Consider the following 12,373-nt stretch of genomic DNA (forward strand, 5'->3'; position numbering starts at 1 on the left):
CCAGAATTCACACTTTTTCAACTTTGCGTATAACTACTTTTCCCTCATTAACTGCAATACAATTCTGAGATGCTCGGCATGAAGTTCCCGAGTCTTGGAATAAATCAGGATATCGTCAATGAAAACGATAGAGAAGCTATCCAGATATGGCTTGAAGACCCGATTCGTTAGATCCATGAAGACCGACGGAGCGTTCGTCAACCCAAATGACATGACTAAGAACTCATAATGGGCATAAATGGTTCTGAATGCAGTTTTAGGGATGTCGGCTTCCCTAACTTTCAGCTGATAATAACCAGAAAGCAGATCGATCTTTGAAAGCACTGTCGCTATCGTAAATCCTCGGCAATGGATACTTATTCTTGATCGTGGCTTTATTGATCTCTCTGTAATCAATGCACAACCGTAAAAATCCATCTTTCTTTTTGACAAATAGAACTGGAGCTTTCCACGGAGAAGAACTTGGACGAATAAAGCCTTTGTCTAATAGATCCTGCAACTGATTCTTCAGTTCCTTCATTTCATTCAGGGCCATTCGGTAAGGAGATTTTGAAATCGGAGAAGTACCTTGAACCACGTCAATCACAAACTCAACTTCACGGTCAGGTGGTAATCCAGGCACATCATCTGCAAATACGTCAGGAAAATCCTGAACTACCTCAATCTCATTCAACTTTATTTTCATCTCAGTATTTACATCTATTACAGCAGCTAAAAACCCTTGACACCCCTTCGATAACATTTCTCGAGCTTTGAGACAAGAAATATAAGGAGTGCAAAGCAAAATACCTGAACTCTGGAAAATTCCGCTATCATCATCTTCTGCAGGAAATCGCACCGTCTTAGCCACGCAGTCAATAACGGCACGATATGACGATGCCAGTCCATTCCCAAAATAACATCAACGCCACCATGGGAATAATAATAAGATCAACAAAATAGATTTTCTCATTCACTTGTATGGTACAACCTTTATGAATACTAGAATGCCATAATTCATCTCCCGATGGCAACAAAATAATATAGTGGAGGGGTTCATAAGATGGAACAATATTCAAGGAGCGCAAGAAAATTTCAGACATAAAAGAATTCGTAGCACCTGTGTCAATCAATGTAAGAACGGCCTTGCCTGAAATTAAGATAGTACCTGATATAACAGAAGAATCAGGATTTGCACCTTCTTTGGTCATTGAGAAGATTCTGCCTTGAACCCTATCTTTCCCTTTCTCACTTTTTACCGGACAATTTCTGATGACATGTCCAACACATCCACAACGAAAGCATCGATTACTTCCAACCAAACACTCACCTGTATGCATTTTGCCACATTTTGGACATACATGTTGATCATATGCAGGGGGTGACATAGGAGCTTTGGGTCGATGCTCCTCTTTCTCTTTGCCTCTGAACTTGCCCTTACCCTTCCATCCAAAACCTTGGCCCTTAGTAGAAAAATCTTGGCGCTTCAACTGTTTTTCTCTTTCAATTTGCTTCTCGTCCTGCTCGGACATCCTTGCTTTTTCAACAATCTCTTTATATGAAGCAACTTTAGACATTTCAACGTCTCTTTTAATTTCAGCCCGGACACCTCTAAGAAAATGCTCGCCCTTTTCAATGTCATTACTGGCCAGATATGGAGCAAACTGACACCCCTATTCGAATTTGAGAATATACTCTTGCATTGACATATTTCCTTGCTTCAGTTCTAGAAATTCCTTTACTTTCTGACTTCGAACATCTCGAGGAAAATATTTATCGTAGAATAAATCTTTAAACTCCTGCCATTTGAGTGCCGAGACATTAACTGATACCTTGGTGGCGTCCCACCAATTCCTCGCCGTCTTGGTCAATAGAAAAATGGCACAATGGACTCGATCATTATCGTTAAATTGCATATAATCATAAATAGCCTCCACAGCTTTGACCCATTCCAAGGCGACCATGGGATCAGTGCTACCATCAAATTATTGTGGCTTCATCTTACAAAATCTTTCGTATGCGCCTTCACTACTGGGCTCGGGCCTCACTTGTTCTCGCTCTCTCCCTCGCCCTGCATTATGCATCCGTAAGAGCTGCTGGATTTGCTCGCCATGTACCTTGGCCTGTTCTTTCAGTAACTTGCTAAATTCATCAACCACTCTAGATGATGAACAATCCTCCCCTTCTGATGCTTTTCGTTTAGGCGGCATGATCATATGATACATATTAGTTTAAAAATATTTCAACACATAACATATCATAATTATTGAGGCCACACATCCATATTATATCAAATAATGCAGGTACATACATACCGAATTGCCGACAGCAGAGGAAGTCATATGCCAAATCATTGGTCCGAAAATCTCGGCTCTAATGCATAATCAGTGCGGAAGCTTTGAAATATAATTTGGAGAAAAGGTGTAATTTCAAAAAAATTGGGCAGCATCTCCCCGCAAATATGACATGCCACATGTCTCAAGCAACACATAAATCACATGCAAAAGATTTCATATACATTAGATACCATTTAATATAGTTACTACACATATTTCTAAGTTCAAATACCAAAACTAGATTTACAATATTTCCCAAAATAATCATAACGATAACATAACAAAAATAGCATCCAATTGAAATATCCAAAGTTTGGCACATTCCCTTCTCTCGCTTCGACAACTTAGAAATGATCAGTCTTTCTTACCTGTGCCTGCATCACATGAACATAACTTGAATGAGTATAAAACTCAGCAAATGGAATCAATACTAACAACATACATATATATCATTTTATTGAAAAACATAAAATGGATAGCCTCAATTTCATTTTGTTGAAAACATTATCCATCTCATTTCATAAACGTGTAATCATCATTAATATTATCCGTCAAGAATCATAATATAACAATACATAAGGATGTTATTCATTTCATTGATTAACTGAAGAATTGATAGTTCTTATAAGATAGTTCATTCATTGCTAACCCTCTTCGTAAAAATGAATCTTATAGGAGGGACACGTACCTCTGCATAAAATGCATCTTATAAGAGATCACAAGTTTTCATCGTTAATCGGACAATTACATTGCGGATTTAGAATTGTCAGAGACAACACCGCTATTATCACTATCAATCCAATCATTCAATCATATAAAACTTCATTCAAACATTTTATCGAACACATTAGAGGCATCATTTAAAGTTTAACTCCTTTCATTCAAAAATGCATTTAATTCCACTACTATATACACATATTTACATATATATATATATATTTATCATGAATGGAATTTGAAAGGAGTTAACGTCATAAAATCATCAAAACACATACATATAGGATCATGTGATGCATTTAAAAAATGATTCCACTTACAACACTTGGAGCAATTGGTTTCCTAAACCTTGACAATGATCCTACAACAATAAAACAAATAACTAACCATCAACACCCAAATAATAACCTTAAATGATCATTTAATCCAATACTTCAATCACAACTATCATCCCCCAACTTTACCATATATCAACAACTCAAGAACAAGAAGAAAAACCACTTACATTTGCTCCTTCCACTAAAAAGATGAAGTTCCAACTCTGGATTAAAGATTAATTGCTTGATTTAATGAGAGGAGAAGAAAAAGATGAAGAACCCTAGCCTTCAATCGATGGAGAAGAGAAAAGAAGAGAAGAAAATGAGGAAAAATTGTGTCTCAATCAATTTTATGCCTTAAAATATCCCAAACACATTTTTACACTTTGCTGGGCGCCCGAGCGGACATCTTTTACCGCCCTTACGAGGACCTCTCGGCCAAAAACACAAAATTTCCGAACTAGGCGCGCTCAGGCAGACAACTCTTTCCGCTCGGGCGTGCTCTACGTAAAGTTATAACAAAGATCGATTCCGAAATGCCTCTTCCCTTAATAATTAGGAAAAGTGTTAAACATGAAATATGTAGCTCTATGTCTTGGCTTGAATCTCCAATTAGCCTCATGTCATTTGAAGGTCTGAGTAAAGCGTTATGCTTGATCTCCCAACATGTGTCACTGGAGGAATGACAATACACACGACACACTTCGGGGCGCTTTTGGCTTGTCTTCCACAATGATTTGAACAAAACTCAAAACATGAAAGTTATAGCCTTATATCTTATCTTTCGAATGAAAGTAGCCTCACATCATTCGGATCAATATACAAAATATTATGCTAAAAACCACAACTACTGCCATAGTTTCATACCGTTTCAGCACTTCCATTACCTATTTGGCTAAAAATCAACTTTCTATTCTACCCATACATTCTCTGTTTCATTCTATATCATTCAATACCATTTATATCATATCTTGAAGCCATAAACCATCACCATTACATCACATATCCCAAACGATCATCATGATAAACCATTAAAGGAACAAGGAACATACTTAATCGTAATCATTACCTTACATCATAAACATACGAATGTCTGGGCGTTACGTATTAGGCCTTCAAAACCTCACAATACACCTTCAATCAGCCGAAATCCTCCACTAGCACAAACAATAATTTTCGAAAAAATAAGGAGAAGAAAGCTTGTGTTCTTCATCGCTCGTTCGTCCTTTCTCGCCGACGATTGAAAATTCGAGCGTTATAAACGCAAAGGCACGTTCCTAACCAATTTTAAAACATCATACAAATCATATTATGTGTGTTTTATTTGATTATGCATGAAAAATACATGGGTTAGATTATTCTACGGTACGTTACCTATTTTCAAAGTTTTAACGATTTTACGCTTGTTTTGAAATCGTTTTTGAAACCAAAGGACACACTGCCATAACATGATAAAATATGAATGAATTAGGGAAAAAACATGATAAAATAAAAGAAAAACAAGCTGGAACCGAAGGGGAAGAATTACAGGAGAGAGCCGAGGGTCATTTAAGAACAATTTCATGCATGTCTTGATGTAGGAGTCGGCTTGTTTGCATGGGGTCTTGGGGCTCAACCAGGTTTGGGGGTTGGGTCCTAAGGGTTGTGGCTAGGTCCTAGGAAGAGTCCTAGCATGGCTAGAACTCGTGGTTTAGGCTGGGGAAGAGTCAACAAAAACTAGGACTCTCCCCAAGATCTTCTCGCGTTAGGCTGCTGTATGTGGAGATGCGGCTTGGTTTGAGGCTGGGCTAGGTGTTCTAGACGATGGATTAGGATGGTCCAAAAAGGGTTAGGAAGGGCTGGGTTCAGGGGACTGGATTGGTCCAGAGAGGGCAGAGCAAAAATGTGGGAGCGCCTGGGAGGGGACGCGCAGGCTGTTTCTGTTCCAGGTGGTTCGCAGCTTGGGTCCAGGGCTTGGGCTGGTTTGGGCAGGGGCTGGACGTGGTCCAGGGGTGGTCATGGTTGGTTGGGCTCGGGGGTGGCTCGGCTGGAGGTGACCTAGGCTGATTAGGAGTCTACTAGCATGAGTTTTAGAAGAGTGCAGTTCGGGTCTGGTTCCAGGAGGTTTGTGCTTGGGTTAGGGGCATGTTCCTTGGGCTGGAATTGGTAGGTAGGGTTCCTAGGTGGGTTGGCTAGGGTTTGGCTCGAGGTGGCTTGGGCGTGGCTCGAGTAAATTGGGAGATGGCTCGGGTGGTTCGATAAGGTGTCAAATTAGAAAATTAAAAGGCTAAAATTGAATCCATGGGTCCACGGGTGTGGCTCATGAATTGGAAGTGTAGAATAAATAATAAAAATGTTATGTTTAAAATTTGGGATCAAAATAATGAGTTTTTGGAATTATCCGGGATTTAATCGCCTCACGAAACGCTAATTAAAAAATTAATTGAAAAGCCTAGTTTTAAGCTTTATAAAATTATGAAAAATTATATTTAAACCTAAATAATTATTTATAATAATCCCATGTCATTAAATCTGAGAAAAAAATAAATTCGATAATTTTTACGTCCAGGGGCAAAACGATAATTTTACACTTAGGAAAATACGTAAACGCTTGGCAGCGTCCCAAAGGATCATAATGCTTGTAAAATAATATTATATGATTTAAAATGATGATTTTGATGATAATATGTATTTTTTTGATTTATGGTAAAGATGTGCAATTTTTACTGTCTAAAATGCTATTTTTGGAAAGTATGCTATTTTATGACTTTAAAAGAAAATGAAAAATATTTTGAGAGATGTGAATTGACTGTGACAAAAGATATGATTTATGATATATGATTTTATTGGGATGTCATGAGGGGAAAAGGCCTTAAAGGAAACCCATTTGCGGGAAAAGGCCCCAGAGGGAACCCATTTGTGGGAAAAGGCCCCGAGGGAACCCGTCTATGAGAAATGACCCCCAAGGGAACCCCGACGATCGTATTTCCATGGTGGAGCCTAGTGCACACCCCCATGATCCATGTGGAGCTAAAGACTGATCAGTCGATCGATTATAAAAGCTAGTCACTTTCAAGGATCAAACTTCACCCAAAATGATATATGATTGAAAGCTTATGATAAAAATGATCGTTATGATATATGATTTATGATGAGGATTAAAGATATTTTTAAAATGATTTATTTATGCTCAAAGCTTATTTTAAATGATTTTTGATGGATTTATTTATTCTTAATGTGGGGACCCGCGCTCTAACTCGATTCTATTTAGGATTAGTTGAATATTTGCTAGAAAATATGGGTCAAATTTTTGCTTTTAACATTAATTCAAATGTATATAAACATGCACAAGGTCTTCATTTATTTTATTTCTACAAACATAATATACATGTCTTGTCCAGTACATATTCAACAAACCAGTATTCAAATACAGTACATGACAAAAGTACAACTACTAGTACATCTGCTATGCCTGTGATCACCACGCTATATCCATCTCTTATCTCTGCTGCGACCCAGATCCTGCCCTACCTGTTGTTATGCCCACATACAGACACAACAACAGCCGGAAACTCCGGTGAGAATAAATCCCAGTATAAAACATGTGTACATGCATGTCATGCAGTTTCATACAAATCATAACACATAATCAGTAATTATGACACATTAGTGAATACAGATAAAACAATCTGACTCTTACTCTTTAACTCAACTCGTATCTAAGTCTAGGAATCTCGGTGTGAATAAGATGTAACAGGTATCCCACCTACTCTCCCAATCGTGGTGGCGTTACATCTTATTCCTAAACTTCGGTCTGGTCTGTATCGAAATCTACAATCTGAGTGAATCTGATCTGAAGCATCGATATCACCGACCGTTTAGAAAATTGGCGAATCTACCAATGACACTCCTATCTCAGTACATATATATAAATCAATATAAAGTACAAATAGAACAAGTATGTGATTTTGTTGGGAAAACTCAAATTGAATCTCATTTGAGTAGTATCTTCCCCAAACAAACATTGGATTATACCTTTCGTTGCACAATCTGTGTCGTAATCGAAGTCTCGATGTCGAATGTGTCAATATCAATCTGAAATGGCAATGTTCAATATATACAAGATCAACATTCAACTCAACCAATACATGTATGTAGCAATATTCATTCTCGGTACATTTCGACGGCATAACGACGTACTTTCTCGATACCGATCAACTCAAATCTCAACATATATCAACAAGTCCTAATCCTCAATTCATAATCAGCACAATATACTCATTATCATCTTAAAATATGCATATCTCAACTCAATACATGCTGAAAATCATAATCATGTCATATGCTATCATTTTCTCGATCCGTTTACGTTTCTACGATGTCTATGATCTCAAGAACACATAACTACAAGCATATCAGAATTTCTCCAACATGTAAACTTCAAACTATCTAGGAATTGAATAAAACTTACATCCTCTTGTAGCCTTTGATGCAAGGAGCACAAATAAAAACTTGAATTAAAATTGGATGGCTAGATCTTGAGTAATCACAATTCAAAGATGGAATGAAACTTGAGAATTTTTATGGAGTGCTCTCGGTTCTTGCCTGCTGAACTCATGAGGAAAGGAAGACACATACACTATATATGCATGGCAAGGACACATGGTTTAATTTTTGATCAACACGTCTCGCGCATATGCGCGACATTACCCGCGCAAATGCGCGAGACCTACTGGTCTCGGCAATGTCAATCTTAACTCCTCGCGCATATGCGCGCTTCATCTCGCGCATATGCGCCAAAGATTCTGGACGTGTCGCGCATATGCGCGTATCTACTCGCGCATGTGCGCCAATGTTTCTGGAAATGTCGCGCATATGCGCCGGACTGGTGGCGCATATGCGCCGAGCTCATCTCACACCAAAAATTGCATCTACTTTTCCGTCTCTTTCGGTCCGATACAATGCGTCTACAATCACCTTAATTATCAACAAAACTAGTCTGATTATGATAATCCAATTCTCGGGCCTTACATTTCTCCCCCTCTAAGAAATGATTTCGTCCTCGAAATCGACTTCAATCAATCGAAGTATATACAAGATGCAATATAATTAAAACTGAATAAATACTCACGTCATAGAAATAGCTCGGGATATCTCTGTCTCATATCTGCTTCTGTCTCCCAAGTCGCTTCCTCGATACCATGACAACTCCACTGGACTTTTACAAGTGGAATAGTCTTCGTCCTGAGCTGCTTCTCTTTCCGATCAAGAATCTGTATCGGTTGCTCAACATAACTCAACGTCTGATCAAGCTCGGCTTCGTCAGGCTGAATGACATGAGAAATATCTGACATATATCTACGCAACATCGATACATGAAAAACGTCATGTATCCCAGATAAAGAAGGAGGAAGAGCCAGTCGATATGCTCGATCGCCAATCTTCTCAAGAATTTCGTAAGGACCGATGTATCTAGGAGACAACTTTCCACGCTTGCCAAATCTGACAATGCCTCTGAAAGGAGAAATCTTCAAAAATACTCTGTCTCCTTGTTCAAATACTAACGGTCTACGTCTGATATTGGCATACTTGGCTTGTCTATCCTGTGCCGTCTTCATTCTCTTCTGGATTATCTTTACCTTCTCAGTCATTTCACGAATCATATCAGGCCCAAGTTCTGGTACCTCAGAAATATCATCCCAGTACAACGGAGATCCTGCACTTCTTGCCATACAAGGCTTCAAACGGAGCCATCTCAATGCTCGTCTGATAGCTGTTGTTGTACGAGAATTCACAAAGTGGCAGTGAATCTTGCCAACTAGTGCTGAAATCTAGAACTACAGCTCTCAACATGTCCTCTAAAGTCTGGATAGTCCGCTTTGACTGTCCATCTGTCTGGGGATGATAGGCAGTACTCAGGTGCAATGTCGTACCTAAAGCCTGCTGTAAACTGTGCCAAAAGTGTGAAGTGAATCGTGGATTCACGATCTGATACGATAGACTGGCACACCATGCAATCTGACTACCTTTCTAACATACAACTCTGCCATCTGATCGTGTCGATATGTCATTCTGTATGGAATAAAACACACTGATTTGGTTAATCTGTCAATAATGACCCAAATCGCATCACAGCCCCGGGAGGATCGAGGTAACTTCGTCATGAAATCCATGGAAATGTGATCTCATTTCCATTCTGGAATGGATAAACTCTGAAGTAAACCTCCGGGCTTCTTTCTCTCGGCCTTTACCTGTTGGCAATTCAAGCACTTAGACACAAATTCTGCAATATCTGACTTCATCTGTTTCCACCAGAATTGTGTCTTCAAGTCATTGTACATCTTCTTGCCACCAGGATGAATACTAAACCGACTACAGTGCGCTTCTGACATAATCTGTTGTTTCAATTCTGGAACATCTGGCACTACAATACGGTTATTCACATACAGAACAAAATCATGTACCTGATACTCAGACTGATGTCCTGATCTGACCATATCAATCGACTTCTGCACATCCTGATCAGTTTTTTGGGCTTCCTTGATTCTCATAATCAAATCTGGCTCAACTTGGATCGTAGCAAGTTTCATACTATCTGTGTCAAATGCTAAACCAGACAAACAACAATCTTCAACTAAATTCGAAACACCTATCGTCGATAAGGATAGGGCATATACCTTTCGACTCGAGGCATCTGCTGCTGCATTTGACTTCCCTGAATAGTATTTGGTTTCGCAATCAAAATCTTTCAACAAATCGATCCATCTACGATGTCTCATGTTCAACTCTGACTGAGAAAACAAATATTTTAGGCTCTTGTGATCAGAGTAGATCTCAAATTTCTCGACATAAAGATAATGACGCCAAATCTTCAATGCAAAAACAATAGCCGCTAATTCAAGATCATGAATTGGGTATCGAATCTCGTGTGGCTTCAGTTGTCTTGAGGCATTCGCAATTACATGACCTCGCTCCATAAGAACACATCCTAGCCCTCTGTGAGATGCATCACAATATACAATGAAATCGCCAGTACCTAAAGAAATCATCAAGACAGGTGCACTGGTCAGCCTCTTCTTCAACTCTAGAAAGCTAGACTCACACTCCTCAGATCATACAAACGGAGCATTCTTCTCTGTCAACTGGGTAATCGGCTTTGCAATGCTGGAGAAATCTTTGATGAATCGTCGATAGTACCCTGCCAGACCCATGAAACTGCGTATCTTAGACACAGAAGTCGGTCTCGGCCAACTGATCAGAGCTTCAACTTTACTCGGATCCACAGAAATACCGTCTTCAGATATGATATGACCCAAGAAGACAACCCGTCTCAGCCAAAACTCACACTTTGACAGTTTAGCAAATAATCTTTCATTTCTCAACGTTTGCAACACAATTCTCAAATGATTGGCATGTTCATTCAGATTCTTAGAATAAACCATGATATCATCAATAAAAACAATCACAAACTCATCCAAATACCTCTGAAAGACACGGTTCATCAATCCCATAAACACCGCTGGAGCATTCGTTAAACCAAAAGGCATGACAACAAATTCATAATGTCCATACCTGGTTCGGAATGCTGTCTTCGGTATGTCAACATCTCTAACTCTCAGTTGGTGATATCCCGATCTCAAATCAATCTTGGAATAGACAGATGATCCCTGTAACTGATCGAATAAATCGTCAATACGCGGCAATGGATATTTATTCTTCACCGTTTCTTTATTCAGTTGCCGGTAATCGATGCATAATCTCATGGAACCATCTTTCTTGCGCACGAATAGCACTGGAGCGCCCCAAGGAGATACACTGGATCTGATATATCCCTTGGCTAGAAGATCTTCTAACTGTGCTTTCAATTCTTTCAACTCTATCGGCGCCATCCTATACGGAGCTCGAGATATAGGAACGATAACTGGAATAAGATCAATACTGAAATCTACCTCTCGGGCTGGGGGTAACCCTGGGATCTCATCTGGAAATACATCTGCAAACTCCCGTACTATTGGCAAATCTGCCAATGCCGGGCTCGATTTGTGTAAGTCTACAGAATAAATAAGGAACCCCTCTGCTCTTTTCTGCAGCAATCTACTCATAGTCAGAGCAGACACTAAGGGAATCCGAGATCTGGAACCCTTATCGTAGAATTTCCATTCTTCTGTCATTTCAGGTCTGAATCTGACAATCTTATGAAAACAGTCTACGGTGGCTCTGTACTTGGTTAACATGTCAATCCCGACAATACAATCAAAATCAGATAAGCCAAGTACAACACAGTCTAAATCAATCTCATATCCCTCAAACTGTAGTATACACTGTCTAACTGAAGTCACAGATATCAAACCACTTCCCAATGGAGAAGAAATAGACACTACAATAGACAATGACTCGACAGGCAATGCATGTATCAATGCAAAACGTTCTGATATAAATGTATGTGATGCACCTGTATCTATCAATACATAGGCAGGATAACCACAAAGAAAACAGTTACCTGCAATCACATCGTCTGGTGCATCTTGGGCTTGCTCCTCCGTCAATGCAAACACCTGAGCCTGTTGTCTGGGAGGTTGGCTCACTATCTGGCCACCTCTGGCTCTAGGCTGGGACTGTGTATGAGTGGGCTGGAAGGAATGGACAGACAAAGCTTGCCTCTCAGGCTGAGTCACTGATGCAGGTGACCCTGCACCTTGGAATTTCTGTGCACCTCTCTGTGGACAGACTTTGGCGAAATGTCCCTGTTGCCTACATATGTTGCATCTGCCCATCACTCCCTGAAACTGCTCTGTGGCATGTCGGCCTCCGCAAGAACTACAATACACAGCTGAAAAATCCGTACTCTGTCCAGGACCTCTCTGTCGTGACCCGCTGGAGCTCGACGAACTGCTCCCTGCTCTCTTGAACTGCTTGCCTTTAGCTTTCAACGAATCTTTCTTGCCACTACTACTGCTTCCACTATCAAATCGATGAAGAGGTGGTGGAAACTGTGCGGCGGGCTGTGGCGGTCTCTGACTCTGAGCACTATAGGAGCTCCTCGCT

The sequence above is a fragment of the Primulina tabacum genome, chromosome 7, assembly GCF_025594145.1.
Source record: "Primulina tabacum isolate GXHZ01 chromosome 7, ASM2559414v2, whole genome shotgun sequence".
Classification (NCBI taxonomy): Eukaryota; Viridiplantae; Streptophyta; class Magnoliopsida; order Lamiales; family Gesneriaceae; genus Primulina; species Primulina tabacum.